Here is a 17894-nt window from a genome sequence, read left to right as displayed (position 1 = left end):
AGGCACAGCAACCTTCTTGCAGGTATGGAGGTTGTGCAAGGAGGTAGGGTTGGAGTTAGCCTTTTATGGGGTCTGAGCAAGGAAACAGAGGTTATGGAAAAGACTATTAGGGCTGGAGAGGCGGGGACTTTCCGTTAGACCCAGGATGGGATGTTTATGGCCAGTCTTAGGTCAGATTGCCCTGCCTGCACATCAAGCAGGTCTGAGCATACCTGGGTTTTTGCCTGATGTCTGTATGCACCTGGGATAATAGGGGGGCAGGGCGGTCAATTCTTTAATAGCCAGTCACCATGTGTACTTGTTTTACTCGAGTTCAGGACCCCTAAAAAGACCACCAGAGACCAAGACCGATGTAAACAGCAAAGAGGCATTTATTGCGAGCTAGCGCGGACTTCCGCACACGCAGCAGCAACTGGTGACGTGAGAGGCCCCGAGTCAAAATCTAGCAGTCTTTTTATATCATGAAACAAACAACTCTTAAGCAGTCTGGGGAAACTTCCACACAGTCAGACATATGTTTGATTAACAATACATCACACTAAGCAAGCAGAGGGAAATAGGCTAATCTTATCTATAGTTAACTTTGTTAGCAGAGGGCCATAGTTAACTCTTAGCAGAGGGCTAAACCGCATTCCTAAAGTTAAACTTCAATCTCTGTTTATATCTAACACATACATCCTCCGTTTGAGACATTCAGCAGTTTTTCTCAAAAAATGTTTGTGCAGGCTTTCTGTGTAACCTCCTGATTTAGGGGAGAGCAAGCTTAGATTTTAAGATGGAGTCACTTAGGTATTTTCATACTAGTATTTCCTGGAATTAAATTACTTCTTGACTTTAACTGTAAACACCAGGTATGTTGTTTGACACCAGCCCTATCCAGGGAAGCATGTAAATCTTCGTCAGTGTGTTGCTTATGACCAGCCAGCCATATCATAAATTTATGTATCAATGGAGTTATAGTGCTCCTTCAGTGGGAACTTTCCCATTGACTTTACCAACCTCCTCCAGCTCTAACCATCAGCTGGCTCCATTTCCAGCCCCGTTCCCAAGCATCTGTCAGGAGAAAACTGTAAGCTTTTGTTTCCAATAAGGTTAAAGGACATCACACCCGCATACAGTAGGAGCCTTTCACTGACTGTTAAAGTGCTTTCTGATTTCTTTGTATTGCCCTATCACCTTAGTAACCAGTTGTAAGAAGATTGGGAGCCTATTAGATATAAAGGACTGACAGCTTGGGTTGGGATAAAAACTAGCAGACTACCTGGCCAGGTGTGCCTGCCTAGCACTGGGAGAAGAGAGCTTTGTACCCTTCTGTGCAGAAGTAAATTGTTTATATGAGAACTTCTTTCTCTCTTACATGTCTATTTTTTTTTCTGATACTAAAGTGTCGTTTGTTTCCAACAATACTTCATTGGTTAGGTCCCATAACATTCTGTCTGGTTGTTAATTTCTAAACAGATCCCCTAGGAAAATTGTCTCCCTGCATTATGTATGATAAGGTTATTGAAAGTAGAAGAGTCTCTGGAGGGGCAGAGGCAAGGTTTTTGGGTTTTGTTTTGTTTGTTGCTAGTCCTGTGGCTTGGACTCAGGGCCTGAGCACTGTCCCTGGTTTCTTTTTTGTTCAAGGCTAGCACTCTGCCACTTGAGCCACGGCACTACTTCTGGCCTTTGCTATATATGTGGTGCTGAGGAATCGAACCCATGGCTTCATGTACATGAGGCAGCAGTCAAGATATTTTTATAACAACTTGTCTTTTGCTTTTGATTGCAGCTCTGTTAGGCCAAGATACTGTTCAGGGATCCTGGGTTCTAACTAACTTACCTTTTCACAAGTATAAGCAAGACTAATCCTGTTCTTGGGAACAAGCCTCCCATTTGGTGTTATGCACTCACATATATACTGTGTCAGTGCTGAATGTAACAAGGCTCTGTTTTGCCACACACAGCAGCTGCATCCGTCTCCATTCTCTTCCCACAGCAATTTTTTCTATTATGTTTTGTCATCCTTTCCAGCCACCCCCTAAGCCCAATTAGAAAGAAATGTGCCCAATTAGCTTGTGGAATACACTTTGCCATTTCTGAGGAGAAAGTGGAGATATCTGTATAGCCAATAGTGTACCTGCAAAATGGAGTTAGAAAAATGTATTTTTTCTGAGATTATGCCCTATTCTTTGTCCCTTGACGTAGATCCAAATTACAGTAAGTAACCCCCATGGGAAAGCAGCACCTGTGGGATTTGAGAAAAGCCTATCAAATAAGCAGGCTCTCCAGGGAAAAAGAGCAAAGGTAAGGCATTATATCAATCCAGTTTCTGGTTCCTCTGCTGAAAAATAGAGGTGAAAATATGTGCTTCCTGTTGTCACTGTGAGGTTCATTGGGGATAATTTATGCAAAGCATGCATCACAGACATGGATGGGCAAACCCAGGATAGCAGTTATTATTAGCTACCTGAGTAAAGAAAGAAAAAGAAAAGATGACACATATCTTTGTCTTTTCTTAGTGTTATAATAAAGTACCACAGGCTGGGTTACTTATAAATAATAGAAACCAATTAATCATAGTTCTGAAGGCTGGAAATCCAGAAACAAGGTATTAGCCGTTTCAAGTGACTTGTGAGGGTTGACTCTACTTCCAAGATGACATCTTATTGCTGTTGGATAATACAAATGCTAGGTCCTCATGGATTTGAAAGGCAGAAGAGATGCAAGAGACCATGCTATTTCTTTCAGCCTCATTTATAAAGGCATTAATCCTATTCCTGAGAGTGGAGGGCTTATGACTTAAATCATTTCCCCAGACACCTAACTTCTTAATACTATGACATGGAGTATAGGGTTCCAACACCAATTTTGGAAATACGCAAACATTCAAATCATGGCACTACATCTTCCTTCTAAAACATGATAACCTATGTTTGGACTTTATTTAGCCTGGAGACTTGATGGGAGAGAAATGAATCTGGCAATATTCTTTCATCAGAATGTAGACCTTGGCATCCAAAGATTCAGAGTAAATAGTGCAATGAGATTGTTAAAAGTTTAATTTGAAATGAACTCCAAGAAATAGAAGCAAGGGGCTGGGAATATGGCCTAGTGGCAAGAGTGTTTGCCTCCTACACATGAAGCTCTCAGTTCGATTCCCCAGCACCACATATATGGAAAACGGCCAGAAGGGGCGCTGTGGCTCAGGTGGCAGAGTGCTGGCCTTGAGCGGGAAGAAGCCAGGGATGGTGCTCAGGCCCTGAGTCCAAGGCCCAGGACAGGCCAAAAAAAGAAAAAAAAAAAAAGAAATAGAAGCAAGAGGGTTTTTTTTGTTGTTGTTTTGTTTGTTTGTTTGTTTGTTTTGCGCTTGGACTCAGGGCCTGAGCACCTGAGCACCTGAGCTTCTTTTTGCTCAAGGCTAGCACTCTGCCACTTGAGCCACAGCGCCACTTCTGGCCGTTTTCTGTATATATGTGGTGCTGAGGAATTGAACCCAGGGCCTCATGTATATGAGGCAAGCACTCTTGCCACTAGGCCATATCCCCAGCCCCAGCAAGAGGTTTTTTATTTTACTTTTTTGTGGTTCTTCCCCCCCCTCCTGTTTCCTCCCTTTTGTCACTGTTTTTAATTTCTGTACCTTTTCTCTTGTATGTAAGTTTATCTGATTCGGGGAGGGGAAGGGGAAGCACAGAAATGGTAGGACAAGGGTGAACTAATTCAGCAGTGATACTCACTAGAAATGAACTATACTATGGATCTATGGAAATGAACCACACAACTTGAGGAGAGGAGGGCTTGGAGATAAAAAATTGAGGGAAGGGATAACACTGTTCAAAAAGAAATGTAGGGCTAGGAATATGGCCCAGTGGTAAAGTGCTTGTCTCTTATACATGAAGCCCTGGGTTCGATTCCTCAGCACCACATATATGTAGAAAAATCCGGAAGTGTCAGAGTGCTAACCTTAAGCAAAAAGAAGCCAGGGACAGTGCTCAGAGTTCAATCCCCAGGACTGGCAACAAAAACAACAACAACAACAAAAAAGAAATGTACTCAATACCTGACTTATGTAACTGTAACCCCTCTGTATATCACCTTTTCAATAAATTTTTTTATTAAAAAAAAGTTTAATTTGGCTGGAGACTTTGTTGGCCAGTAAAGCCAAGGAGGTGGTTACTGTGTCAAGTGGAGTATATATATGAAGGCCCTGTGGGAAAGGGGATCTCTAGGTTATAAGGAAATAAGGTAGGGGAGTACTGCACACACACATAGTAGTTTGCTTGGTATGAACATTTCACGCAGAAATGACCAATGTGTTTGGCAGGAAAGCAGGTTGAACTTAAAGCAAATGGCTGGGGGTTACAGATATGAGATACAGATATGAGAGTCTGAATAGAAAAGCGACAGTGTGGTCCAAGGCATGCTCAGAGAATTATCCAGAGGCAGAAATGAGCTGGGTGCTAGAGGCTCAACTGTACTATTATCTACTCACGAGGCAGAGAGCTGGAGGATTGAAGTTTGAAGCCAGCCCAGGCAGAAAAGTATGTGATACTTCATCTCCCATTACCCAAAATAATGAACTGGAAATGTGGCTCAAGTGCTAGACTGCTAGCTTGGCTTGACTCAAAATTCCTATCAATATGAAAAACATGATTAATCCATCCACTGTTATTACTACTAGTACTTCTTACTAAAAGCGCCTACCCTACAAGTTATGAGAGAAATATCCCAAATTTTGCATCTGATATGAAGTAGTTGTTAGAGACATTTTTTTCCATTTGTATGTAGATTTTCATATTTAACTAGAAATCTTGTGTTTGGGGCTCTGGAACTTACGAAAAAACTGAGTGAGCAGGGGCAGACTACATGGCTGGTGCTAAGTTCTATACCTGAAAGAACAGAACATCAGTGTGAGAAGTGAACTCTGGTGTCTATAGTAGTGCCCAGGGAACTAAGAGAGTATCATTCCTTTTAATAACTTAACATGTATTTTTGGTTCTTCAGCTTTCCCTAAAATATTGTATGTAAAATTGTATTGTAAAATATTGCATTTAAGAGAACTCCAATACTAGAAAAAATAGGGCTTATGTGGTAGAGTACTTGCCTATCATGCATGAGACTATGAATTTAATCCCCAGTACTGAAAAAAGAAAAGAGGGAGAGCTGACCTAGTATTTATTCAACCAGAAGTTGAATAAAAGATGAAGAGTCAGGACCTCAGCAGGCTACAGAACAAAGTGATTACCCAAAGAACTTTTATTGGAAATTTCTTCAGTGGATCTTTCCAATTGTGAAGAATTTAGAACAGAGCTATGAGTCCCTGAGATCCTTGAGAATGTGTCAAAGCATATTACAGAGTATAGAAATGCTGATTGTGAGTACCCTGAATAGGTTCTTGAGTCCAGCCTGAGCTGCACATAAAGTTCCCATCTCAAAACAAACAAGAATATTTCAAACTGACTGATCCTTTCTTTGTTTGCTACTGGCTACTGTTAATCTTTGGGGCTTACAGGTTCAAATATTTATAAATGACATATAGTTTAAGAAAAACACTACAATTTCTATGAAGTGGTTGTGTTCATTTCCTGTAATTAGTACAATACATTAAAATATTTTTGAAAAATGAAAAAAACAGAATAAACTGATTGGCTAGAGAGTGTATGGCAACAGCTAACCCTAAAGTCTGTGTACTGACAAACTAGGTTTATACTCTGCCTTCCCTATCTGAGAATCTGAATGGAAAGATTAACCAACCACCAACCAAAAATATTTGAAAAAAGTATCACACTGGGCATATATAGACTTTTTACTTGCCATCATTTCCTAAACAATGCAGAATAACAACTTCTCACAGCATTTTACAGTAGATAGCATTTCTTAAGCAATCTTGTAATTATAAGCACACATGGGATATATGCAAATGTGATGCCATTTTACATGAGGAGATTGAGGATTTGGATATCCTGGGTGAAGGAGGCACAATGGTGCTCCAGGACCTGATCCCCCATGGGTACCCATCAGTATCCGTTCTGAGTTAAGGAACATTATAGGAGCAGCAAGTGTTTGAGAGCAAAGTTTTGTTAGGGTTAGAGAAAGTTTAGATTTCCAAGTGAGTACTGCTGGGGCTAGGAGAAGAGCAATGAAGGCCTTAGGGCACAAAACGAAAACTGACAAGTAGCATGACAAGAGATGTCCAACTCCTTCAGTCTTGTGCTAGTGTCTTGTAGCATCACAATTGCAGAAGACTTGGGAACGACGGAAGATTGAATTTGGATATATCATACCTCCTAAATAGTTTCCTGTGGATATAGTGCAGTGGAATAACATTTGCCTGGCATGTAGGAGTTCTTGGGTTTGATCCATAGCACTGAAAAAAAATTAAGGTTGTTGTTTTCTGTCACAGTGGCTCAGCCCTGTAATCTTAGGTACTTTGTAGGCAAAGATCAAGAGATTGTGATTTGAGGCTAACATTGAGACTTGGAGTAAGACTCTGTCTTACTCAATGGCTAGGTACAGTGGCATGCGTTGTATGGTCCCATATACAGGGGAAGCAGGATGACTGGGCAGAGTGACATGTGCCTGTGATCCATAATGACACCAGAAAGCACAAGTAAAAGGATCACAGATTAGGCTTAAAACAAGGCCCTACATATAGCGAAGGCAGCTGGGCACTGGTGGCTCATGCTTGTAATCCTAGCTACTCATGATGCTGAGATCTGAAGATCGCAGTTCAAAGCCAACCCAGGCAGGAAAGTCTGGGAGACTCTTATCTCCAATAAATTATTCATAAAAAACCAGAAGTGGCACTGTGGCTCAAGTGGTAGATCACTAGCTTGGAGCAAAAGAAGCTCAAGGACAGTGCCCAGGTCCTGAGTTCAAGCCCCGATAATGGCACACATACACACAAAAGCAAAGGCATAAAGCAGCTGGAGGTGTGGCTTAAGTGGTAGAGCATCTTAAGGAAGTACTGCCAAAATAGAAATTAAGAACAACAAAAATAGTGATTTCAATAGTTACGTTTTAAAAAGAGGATTAAATAAGATAACGTTCTCTGAAATAATTATTTCACATAGTTGTGCTTAAGGTAGTAATTTATAAAACAACAGCTCTGGAAGTTGAAGGAATCATTTGTTCCACTCAATCAGTAAAGCTTCTTTTGCTCAAGGCTAGCACTGTACCACTTGAGCCATAGCACCACTTCTGCCCTTTTCTGTGTATGTGGTACTGAGGAATCAAACTCAGGGCTTCATGCATGCTAGATAAGTGCTCTACCACTAAGCCACATTCCCAGCCTCAAACAGTACATTTAAATGGCATTGTTAGGTCCTAATAGCCAAATGTCATCTTGAGGCCCCAAAGCAGTGCCTTTACAACCACCCCTGCCTTACCCTATCTCCTTGACTGACTGCAGCCCATTTGGCTGGCAACAGACCAGGGCTTTGAACAGACACCCCTACCATACTCCCTTCCTTTCTCCAGCTGTAAACCACTTTCCATACTTTCTATATCTTACCATTAGGTACTACCATGCAATTCCCCACCAGACAACTCTAGCATTCCCACAACTCACTATAAAAGTACTAGTCTATAAATGAGAGTCTCTAGCTTTGTCTGGGGGTTCCCATCTGCAAGTTTTTCTCCTGAATAAGCTTAGACTGGTGTTGAGCTGTCTCTGTCTATTCTTACTTTTTTTTTTTTTTTTTTTTTTTGCCAGTCCTAGGGCTTGGGACTCAGGGCCTGAGCGCTGTCCCTGGCTTATCTTTGCTCAAGGCTAGCACTCTACCACTTGAGCCACAGCGCCACTTCTGGCCATTTTCTACATATGTGGTGCTGGGGAATCGAACCCAGGACTTCATGTATACGAGGCGAGCACTCTTGCCACTAGGCCATATTCCCAGCCCCCTTACTTTTTTTTTTTTAACCTAAACAGGCAGATCATTTCTCCTTTAGTAAGGGAGAACAAGAACCAGATTTGCTGAAGTAACAGTAGATAGAATCCAGTCAGAATAGCAAAGATGACAAAGGTGCTGAGCTGATCCTCAATGGGACAGGTCATGTAGATAAAGATGCTGAAGTTCTGCTTATCTGGTGATTTCAAATCCAAAACCGCTTACAATTTCAACCATTTTGAGTAGTCACCCTAGGCTCATACCCAACAAGAAAGAAAGGCTACATCTGTCAAGATCCTGCTCATGTGTCCCAGACTGCAATTCATGTGAACCCAATCCCAAAGCAATGACCATCACACCAGTTTCTCAGTGTGAAGGGATATGAATAGCTACTCATATCATTCATCTAAAGGTGCCTATGAAATGAACTTACTACAACTTGTTCCATCTAGTTTATCAGGTTTGTTCCCCTCTATGACTCAGTGTCTAACAGAAACTGCACTTTCTGTTGAAGACAGAGATAATAATCCAGTGGCATGTGCCTGTCATCCACTCTGACACCAGAAAGCACAGGTAGAAGGATCACAGCCCAGACCAGCCCGTAGAAGACAAAGATGAGAATCCTTGTGATTCAATGACTTTTTTTATTTTATTTTATTTTTTTGCTGGTCCCAAGGCTTGAACTCTGGGCCTAGGCACTGTTTCTGAGCTTTAGTGCTCAGGCTAGCACTTTACCATTTGAGCCACAGCTCCACTTCCTGCCTTTTGTGGTTAATTGGAGATAAGAATCTCACAGACTTTTCTGCCCAGGCTGGTTGGAACCTCTATCCTCAGATCTGTCTCTTGAGAAGCTAGGATTACAGCCACTAGCACTTGGCTCTCAAAGACTTTCTCTTTCCTTCCTTCCTTCCTTCCTTCCTTCCTTCCTTCCTTCCTTCCTTCCTTCCTTTCTTTCTTTCTTTCTTTCTTTCTTTCTTTCTTTCTTTCTTTCTTTCTTTCTTTCTTTCTTCTCTCTCTCTCTCTCTCTCTCTCTCTCTCTCTCTCTCTCTCTCTCTCTCTCTCTCTCTCTCTCTCTCTCTCCTTCCTTCCTTCCTTCCTTTTTTTTCTGCCAGTCCTGGGCCTTGAACTCTGGGCCTAGGTGCTGTCCCTAAACTCCTTTTGCTCAAGGCTAACAGTCTACCACTTGAGCTACAACACCACTTCTGGCTTTTTGTGTGATTAATTTTTTTTTCTCAATGTTAGCACTCTATCACTTGAGCCTGTACAGTGTCACTTCCGGCTTTTTCTAATATATGTGGTGCTCAGGAGTCAAACCCAGGGCTTCATGTATGTGAGGCAAGCACTCTACCACTAGGCCATATTCCCAGCCCCTCTGTGATAAATTAGAGATAAGAGTCTCACTGACTTTCCTGACCAGGCTAGCTTTGAACCAAAATCCTCAGATCTCAGCCTCCTCAGTAGCTAGGATTACAGGTGCAAGCTACCAGTGCCCAGCTCTCAGTGACTTTATTTTTCCTGTCCTGGGGCTTGAACTCAGGGCCTGAGCACTGCCCCTGGCTTCTTTCAACTCAAGGCTAGCACTCTAGCACTTGAGCCACATCACCACTCCCAGCCTTTTCTGTTTATGTGATACAGAGAACTCATACTCAGTGCTTCATGCATTCTAGGCAAGCACTCTACTACTAAGCCACATTCCCAGAGCTCTAAGTGACTTTCTACTTCAAGTATAAACAGAAGTCTCAGAATATCTAAGCTCAGGGGTGAAGTCATGAGTATACAATCTTCAGCTGTGACCCTTTCTGATGGTTTTCCTATAATAGACACAAGCATACCCTCAAAGGGCAACTGCTTCTCAGTTTTTTGATGTACTTATGATAAAGAAAAGATACCTTGGTCTGGGAATATGGCCTAGTGGTAGAGTGCTTGCCTCGTATACATGAAGCCCTGGGTTCGATTCCTCAGCACCACATATGTAGAAAAAGCCAGAAGTGGTGCTGTTGCTCAGGTGGTAGAGTGCTAGCCTTAAGGAAAAAGAAGCCAGAGACAGTACTCAGGCCCTGAGTTCAAGCCCCAGGACCAAGAAAGGAAGGAAGGAAGGAAGGAAGGAAGGAAGAAAGGAAGGAAAAGAAAAGGTATATTGTTACTTCTAGGGATGCAGGCCTAGTAAGTAGTTTGAAGAGCTGGTAAAAACTAACTTCTTAAGCAAGTCAAACAAGACCTTGGATCTCAAGAAATAAAATCTGAGCCTGTTACTTAGTGACTTGTAGTATGGACAACATAAAGAAGACAGGCAGCCAGAACACAATATTTAACCTTTAAATGCCTCAGCTCTGGGACATTTGAAGCAATGTGAAGTTTATGAGTCACATGAAGCACCATTTGGAACTTGAGAAGCAGAAGAATGACAGCTGGGAAAGCCATGCTCCCAGCCAACACTGCCACCAGAAATTCCCAACTCCCTGACAGCTGGAGAGCCACACTGACAGTGTGTGTACCACCCAGGAGCCCTCTACCATCCACTGAAGCTGTGATTTGAAGCAGATCAATTTATTGTATAGCAAACAATGGACAGCCATCAGCCGGAGGGAAATATTCTGTGTATGCCAGGTCAAGGCACTTTGCTGACGTAGAAACACATTTTAGAACATTCAGTGAAAACATTAAAAGATGCTTATGTAGAGTTGAAGTAAACCCCATTTTTGAGGCAGTTGCCATTTTGTTGACTGTTTAAACTGTGAGTAACCCAGGCCACCAATTATCCCGGCTAGCAGAACAAGCTTATTAGGTAGGGCCCAGCCAGTCAGGAAACTCCCTGCTTAACTCTAACCGCCCCGGAATGCCTCGAGCCCTGAGCCAATCAGATTTGTACCCATATCCTAATCTTGCTTGAACACCTGATTGCTGTAACTTTGTGGGGTTTTTCTTTTGCCTTTATAAGCCCTGTGAAATGTCAGCTTGGGGCCTTCCTCCTAACCTCTGCTGCGTCGGAGTATAGGACGAGGCCCGAGCTGCAGCCTGCCTGAATAAAGCCTTGCTTTTGCATTTCGGAACGTCTGGCTCTCGATGGTCTTCTTGGTGGTCGTCTCGCAACTTAGGCATAACACTTAGTGTAGTTTTCTCAAAAATTTCACAACTGGAAATCCATACATAAATCATTGTTGGAAGCACTGGAGCAAGAAGAGAATCTTTCCATGTTCCAAGTGCAGCTACAGTTTTGGTGTTTGAAAGGGGAATCAGCATAAAACCTAAGTATCATCTAATTTCTAAAAAGCCAAAGCCAAGGTTTGCTTTCTGAAATAACAATTGTGATTCAAACCTTGGTTCATCCATCAAGAGGTAGGACATCTGTTATTGTAAGCAACACTAACACTTGTGTAAGAGTGTGACAATCATTTATTCTGGACTCCTTTGCAGTTAAGATTCTATCTAAATATATGTGCTACATACCACCAGTAATTCTGAAAAGCTGAAGTGAAGTTAGGTCAGATGCACATCATGGATTAAAATAATCTACATTCCCAGCACTAATATTGCGAATTTAATTGCCACCCATCCAAAACGTGGTACTGCCAGTTCTTGTGTTGCATGTGTATGTATATCAGTACTGGGGCTTGAACTTAAGGCCTGGGAAGTATCTACCTTCTTTTTCACTTAAGGCTGGTGCTCTGTCTCTTTAGCCATAGTTTCATTTTCAGCTTCTTACTGATTAATTGGAGATAAGGGTCTCATTAAGAGTGTCCCAGGCTAGCTGTGAAAAACAAGGAGAAGTATAGCTCTCTGAGCTCCTAGAAACAATAGGGCTTGTAAAATTTTACTGTCTTAGAGTTTACTCTTAGCTTCTATAACTCCATTTTGGTGACTCCATGCTAGAGGGCTGCACCCCCACCTATAAGACTAGTTCCTTGTAATCTGACATTTAAAAATATATGTAGTCCTTGTTCTTCTTTGTATCTAGATAGCAACCATAGTAATGATTGTAAAATCAATCATAGTAATAGATTATAGAAATAATCATACTAGTAGTTATAGAAATGCCATGGCGACTGTCAGGTTGGTCCACTTATGATTGAGTTCTGGATTGTTTTAGCCCCCTCTTGCTTGCTTAGATTGTTAAAATAAAAAGTTGATATTAAATCAGACTGTGAAATTCTGCTTCTGTAAACTGCTTGCTTAACCTGTTTGTGACTTGCTCTACCCCCTGTTGACTCCCTGCATCTGTGCTACATGACCATCTGCTGTAGAACGCATAGTTTCTACCTTAAAAAACCCAGCCCTGTGGTGGCTCATTGTTGTTCTTTTTTTTTTTTTTTTTTTTTGCCAGTCCTGAGCCTTGGACTCAGGGCCTGAGCACTGTCCCTGGCTTCTTCCCGCTCACAAGGCTAGCACTCTGCCACTTGAGCCACAGCGCCACTTCTGGCCGTTTTCTATATATGTGGTGCTGGGGAATCAAACCCAGGGCTTCAAGTATACAAGGCAAGCGCTCTTGCCACTAGGCCACATTCCCAGCCCTCATTGTTGTTCTTTACCATCCCGATGGAGAGCAGACACTGTGCACAGCTGAATAAAGGCTCCTAGCCCGATTGACTGAGTGCTGGTGACTTTTTTGTCTTGGGTCTGAGTCCTGAGTGGCCAGGATACTGCAGGCTATGAATTTCATTAGTCAGATCTCAGCCCCCTGGGTTGTTAGGATTACAGGTGTGAGGCACTGGAGCCCAGCTGCCAGTTCTTTTATTTGCTTGCTTGTTTTGTTTTTATGCCAGTCCTGGGGCTTGAGCTAAGGGCCTGAGTACTGTCCCTGGCTTCTTTTTGCTCAAGTCTAGCATTCTACCACTTGAGCCACAGTGCCTCTTCTGGCTTTTTCTATATATGTGGTGTTGAGGAATCAACCCAGGCAAGCACTCTACCATTAGGCCATATTCCCGGCCCCTGCCAGCTCTTTTAATTAGTGTCCTTATCCTGAAGTTACACTGGTATCACACTTTGGCTTTAATGTACATTTTTCTGATGTTTTATACCACTATTTTCCACTTGAGTATCATCCCCTTTAATAAAGTAGTGATTCAAGTCTTGTTTCCTCCTACTTACCCTTTAAGACTGATATGTTTGTCAACTGGACATTAGTGAATTATTGTGGTATTACAAGTATCCCATATCTGAGGCCACAGTGAGGCAGACAAGGAGCCTAAGATGTGTTTCCAGAAATCTGGGAGTGAGTAAAACCTCTAATGTTATAGTCCATATCTCTACTCTGTTCCCTGTTGTTGGGAAAATGGAGGAGAATGGATCAACAGGCAGGACTGTTTATTGAAGAATGGTTTATTGAGGAATAGGGAAAGGCACAGACCTTGCCACAGGTTTGAAGGTGGTGTGAGAGGGTGAATTTGGAACCAGGAGTATAAGGGGTCTGCAAGAAGGCAGAGGTTATTGAAAGCACCACTAGGTCTAGGAAGTTGGTGGCTTTTCCTTGGGCCCACAAAGTATTGTTTACAGCTGGGCCTATGTGAATTGCCCTGCCTACATATCAAAGCGGGTTCAAATATACCTGAGGTTTTATCGGTGCCTGTATGCCCCTGGGACAATAGGGTGGGGGTCAATAATTCACTCATGGTCCTGGCTTTATTCAAAACAGTCCTGGGCTCCTCCTGGAGATGGGGGGGGGTGAGGGGGGGGGAAGAGACTGCAGATCTTAGTGATAGTAAAAACAATCACAAAATTTATAGGATGGAGCTAAAGTAGTTTGTGGAAAGTTATATTTCTTTTTAAAAAGGGTCTAAAAGGGACTGGGAATGTAGCTTAGTGGTAGAGTGCTGGCCTACCATGCATGAAGCCCTGGGTTCAATTCCTCAGTACCACATAAGCAGAAAAAGCTAAAAGAGGTATTGTGGCTCAAGTGGTAGAGTGCTAGCCTTGAGCAAAAAGAAGCTTGGGGACAGTGTTCAAGCTCTGATTTCAAGCCCCAGGACTGGCAAACAAACAAACAAAAGCAACAAGAAGGCTTTGTATAATTTATTAACCCTCTTGGGAAATTTTTTCTTCCTTAAAATTCTTTGTTATTATAAAGGTGATGTATAGAGGCATCACAGTCACATAAGTCAGGTTAAGCATACATTTCCTTTTGGACAATGTTACCCCTTCCCTTGCTCTCTCCTAGTTTTTCCCTCCTGTCCCCACCCACAAGTATCTAGTGAGTGCCACTGCAGCACTTTTCTCCATTTCATGACACCTCCCTTATCCTTTCAAAGACATTAAAGGAACAACAAGACAAAAAGAAAACAAAAACAGCAGCAACAACAAAAAAAGTCTTGCTTCCATTTCCTGGAGTTCATTTCGATAAGTATTTTGTATGATCTGATGCATATAGGCAATTGGCTCTTTGTGTTCCTCTTCTCTTAGGAAAATTTTACAGTCACCAAAGGCAAAGTCATTGACTTTATTTCTTCTGCTTTTTGCCAGCACTAACATTGGCATTTTCAGTCCCACTGACTGTCTTCATTCTAGTTTTGTATTCCTTTTGTTGTTACCTTGAGGTCATTTCTTCTTCTTCTTTTTTTTTTTTTTTTTTTTGGCCAGTCCTGGGCCTTGGACTCAGGGCCTGAGCACTGTCCCTGGCTTCTTCCCGCTCAAGGCTAGCACTCTGCCACTTGAGCCACAGCGCCGCTTCTGGCCGTTTTCTGTATATGTGGTGCTGGGGAATCGAACCTAGGGCCTCGTGTATCCGAGGCAGGCACTCTTGCCACTAGGCTATATCCCCAGCCCTCATTTCTTCTTAAACTGGCCATTGTCCTATTAATCTGTGTTGGACTCATTTTTCCTTGCATAATCCAAGGAATCATAAATTAGGCTAGAGCCAGTTGTCTTGTTACCCCCAAAATGGGTTCTGAAACCAAATACAATGGTGATATCTGGTGTGGGCTTGTACATTTTTGGCTAAGCTTTTTCTGAAATTTTCTCTGATCCTATTGCCTTCCTAGAATGAAAGACACTGATGATTTCTTCTGTAGTTGGTCATGAACATAATGCAATTAAATCAGAAATTTGCTATTTTTAAAATACTTTAAAAAAATCTCATAGGGCTGGGGATATAGCCTAGTGGCAAGAGTGCCTGCCTCGGATACACGAGGCCCTAGGTTCGATTCCCCAGTACCACATATACAGAAAACGGCCAGAAGCGGCGCTGTGGCTCAAGTGGCAGAGTGCTAGCCTTGAGCAGGAAGAAGCCAGGGACAGTGCTCAGGCCCTGAGTCCAAGGCCCAGGACTGGCCAAAAAAAAAAAAAAAAAAAAAAATCTCATAGTTTTCAAAAATAACAGCAAAATTAGGCCAGGGATATTTAAAGCAGAAAGAAAACAAACCTATTACTGAGTAAAAGTTGTGGAATACAGCTAAATTGGTACATAAATTGGTAAACTTACAAAATTAAACTAAAAAACTAAGATAAGTTAGGCATTTATCTAAAAATAGAACAACAGAGCAAACCTATAGAAGGCAATAATGAAGAGTGGAAGAAATAAATGGAGAAGAAAGTACTATAGATGATTAGAAGGAAAGTTTGCTTTATAAAAAGATTACTAAAATAAGACATTTGTTAGCAGAGTTTGTCAATTAAAAAAAAAAATCAGCCAGGTACCAGTGGCTCACGCCTATAATCCTAGCTATTCAGAATGCCTAGATCTGAGGATTGCAGCAAAAAGTCAGCCTGGGCAGGAAAGTTGAAACTCTTATCTACAATTAACTACCAGAAACCTGGAAATGGAGCTGTGGCTCAAAGTGATAGGATGCTAGCCTTGAGCAGAAAAGCTCAGGGACAGAGCCCAAGCCCAAATTTCAAGCCCCATGGCAACTTAAAAAAAAAAAAAAATCAAAGCTGGGCAAGCACCAGTGGCTCATGCCTAATTACTCTGGAAGTTCAGACTGAGGATCAGGGTTTGAAACCAGCTTGAACAGGAAATTGGTGAGACTCTTCAATTAACCACTAAAAAGTCCTAAGTGGAGCTGTGGGTCAGTGGTAGAGCACCAGTTTTGAACACCTAACAAGTTTCTGAGTTAAATCCCCAACAATATAAACATAAATGTTTCAAAAAATCTTTTCTTTACAGATCCAGCCAATAAATACTGTCTTTGGTCTCATAATAAATTTTGCTGTTGTGGTAGGAAAAAGTCATAGGTGACAACTAAAGAAATGGGCATGTTGTTTTGCAAAACTATGAATACTGAAATTTGAATTTAATTTTTGCATGCCACGATATTCTTGATTTAAAAAGAGGAAAAAGGAGGGGGGGACTGGGAATGTGGCTTAGCGGTAGAGTGCTTGCCTAACATGCATGAAGCCCTGGGTTCGATTCCTCAGCACAACACAGACAGAAAAAGCCCAGAAGTGGCGCTGTGGTTCTAGTGGTTCTACTTGGCTCTAGCCTTGAGCAAAAGGAAGCCAGGGACAGTGCTCGGGCCTTGAGTTCAAGCCCCAGGACTGGCAGAAGAAAAAAAAAAAAGAAAGAAGAAAAAGGAAGAAAAAATTACAGCTTGTGTTGTGAGCTATACAAAAGCAGGTGGCAGCCGAATTGGCTTCAGTCTCCACACGATGTGGCTAAAGGCTGTTTCTTGGTAAAGTTATTTGAGCACTGGGCAGTCAGCTAGAGCTAGTATGGAAAATGGACCACATCGGATGGATCATGAAAGCTAGACTCCAGGTGGGCAAAGTATCTCTCAATGCACCGAGAGCCCACCCTGGCCATGCGCCCTCACGCTGGCGCACTGGATGCGTGTCCACTGTAGTCCAGAAGTCTGCATCTTCCTGCCTCAGCCTTCTCAGGGCTGGAACTGCAGGAGCGCACAACCCAACCGGTTTTGGCTTTACAATATTGAAGGGCCAAAATCCTTTCTGGAACCCAGGGGTGGTAGCCAATGCCCCGCCCCTTTCTCGGTTTGACCCGCGGCCCAGTGATTCTTATAAGGGGCCCCGGAGCGCGGGCGTTCGTCCAAAGGGCTTCGAGACCAATCAGATCGCAGCGCCTAGATACGTGAGCCTGACCTCCGCACCTGGCAGCCAATCACAGGCCTGCCTGGGCGCGCTTTCCAAGGCGTCGGTGCCATTGCCGGCAGTGCCTGGAGACTGAGGAGGGGTCTTCGTCACGGGCTTCCCTGGCGAAGAACCTCCCGGGGTTCGTTAGTCGCCGGCGGCAGGCAGACTCCCCTGACTCGTCGGCTCGTCGGCGGTAAGGACGGGGACGTGACGCGGCGTAAGCGGTTCGTGAGGGGAGAGGGGAGGGACTGGATTCTAGGGCCGCAGCCCCGCGGATTCGGACACCTCGTGTCCTGGAAGTGCGCTGCCTACTTAGAAGGTTGGGGACCGGCGACTACTGGCAGGTCCCAGGCCACCTCCTTCCGGCTAGGCAATCGTTCGGCCATCTCCCCCTTCGCGGCGGCATGTCTCTCCCCCCTCTCCCCCCCCCACCCCGCACACCCCCGCGCGGCTCCGCACCCACGCGCGGCGCCCGAGGCCTGGAGAAGGGGCTGCCCGGGCTCAGCAGCACGGCCTAGGCCCCACCCCCTCCCGGCAGGCCCCGCCCTTCCGTTCACTCAGCTGTGGGAACCTGTTGGGATTGCAACACCTGCACCCTCGGCCCTGGGAAGGCTGAAGCAGGAGGATCTCAAGGTTGAGGGCGGCTTGGGCTACGTGGCAAGACACTGTTTAAAAACAAAACAGCAACAGCAAAAGTCGAGAATTTAAAATTCAATTAGAGCCTCTTTCCTCTACCATAATGCCTTTAAAAAAATTTACTGATGACCTTCCCAAACTCCAATATAGCCCTTTAACCCTAATGGGAAGGAATTTTATTTTATTTTCTGATTGTGTACTGTGCTTAATATACGTCCCAATAATAGTGTTAGGTAGCCAAAGAGCTACAAATTCTTATAGCTGGGCCTAGTAATCCCAGGTATGGGGGGTGGGGGGGGGTGGGAGGAGGATTCTGAGTTTGAGGCCAGCCTGGGAAAAATTAGTGGGATCATATTCTGAAAAGTGTTGAGA

General features: G+C 43.3%; 1 pseudogene; it reads left to right on the top strand.

The window, feature by feature from the left end:
• Positions 1–16980, top strand: part of LOC125347760 — a 31858-nt pseudogene extending 14878 nt beyond the window's left edge.
• Positions 16981–17894: the final 914 nt, after the last annotated feature.

Source organism: Perognathus longimembris, chromosome 3 (genome assembly GCF_023159225.1).
Source record: "Perognathus longimembris pacificus isolate PPM17 chromosome 3, ASM2315922v1, whole genome shotgun sequence".
NCBI lineage: Eukaryota > Metazoa > Chordata > Mammalia > Rodentia > Heteromyidae > Perognathus > Perognathus longimembris.
This window is presented reverse-complemented; position numbering and strand designations above follow the sequence as displayed.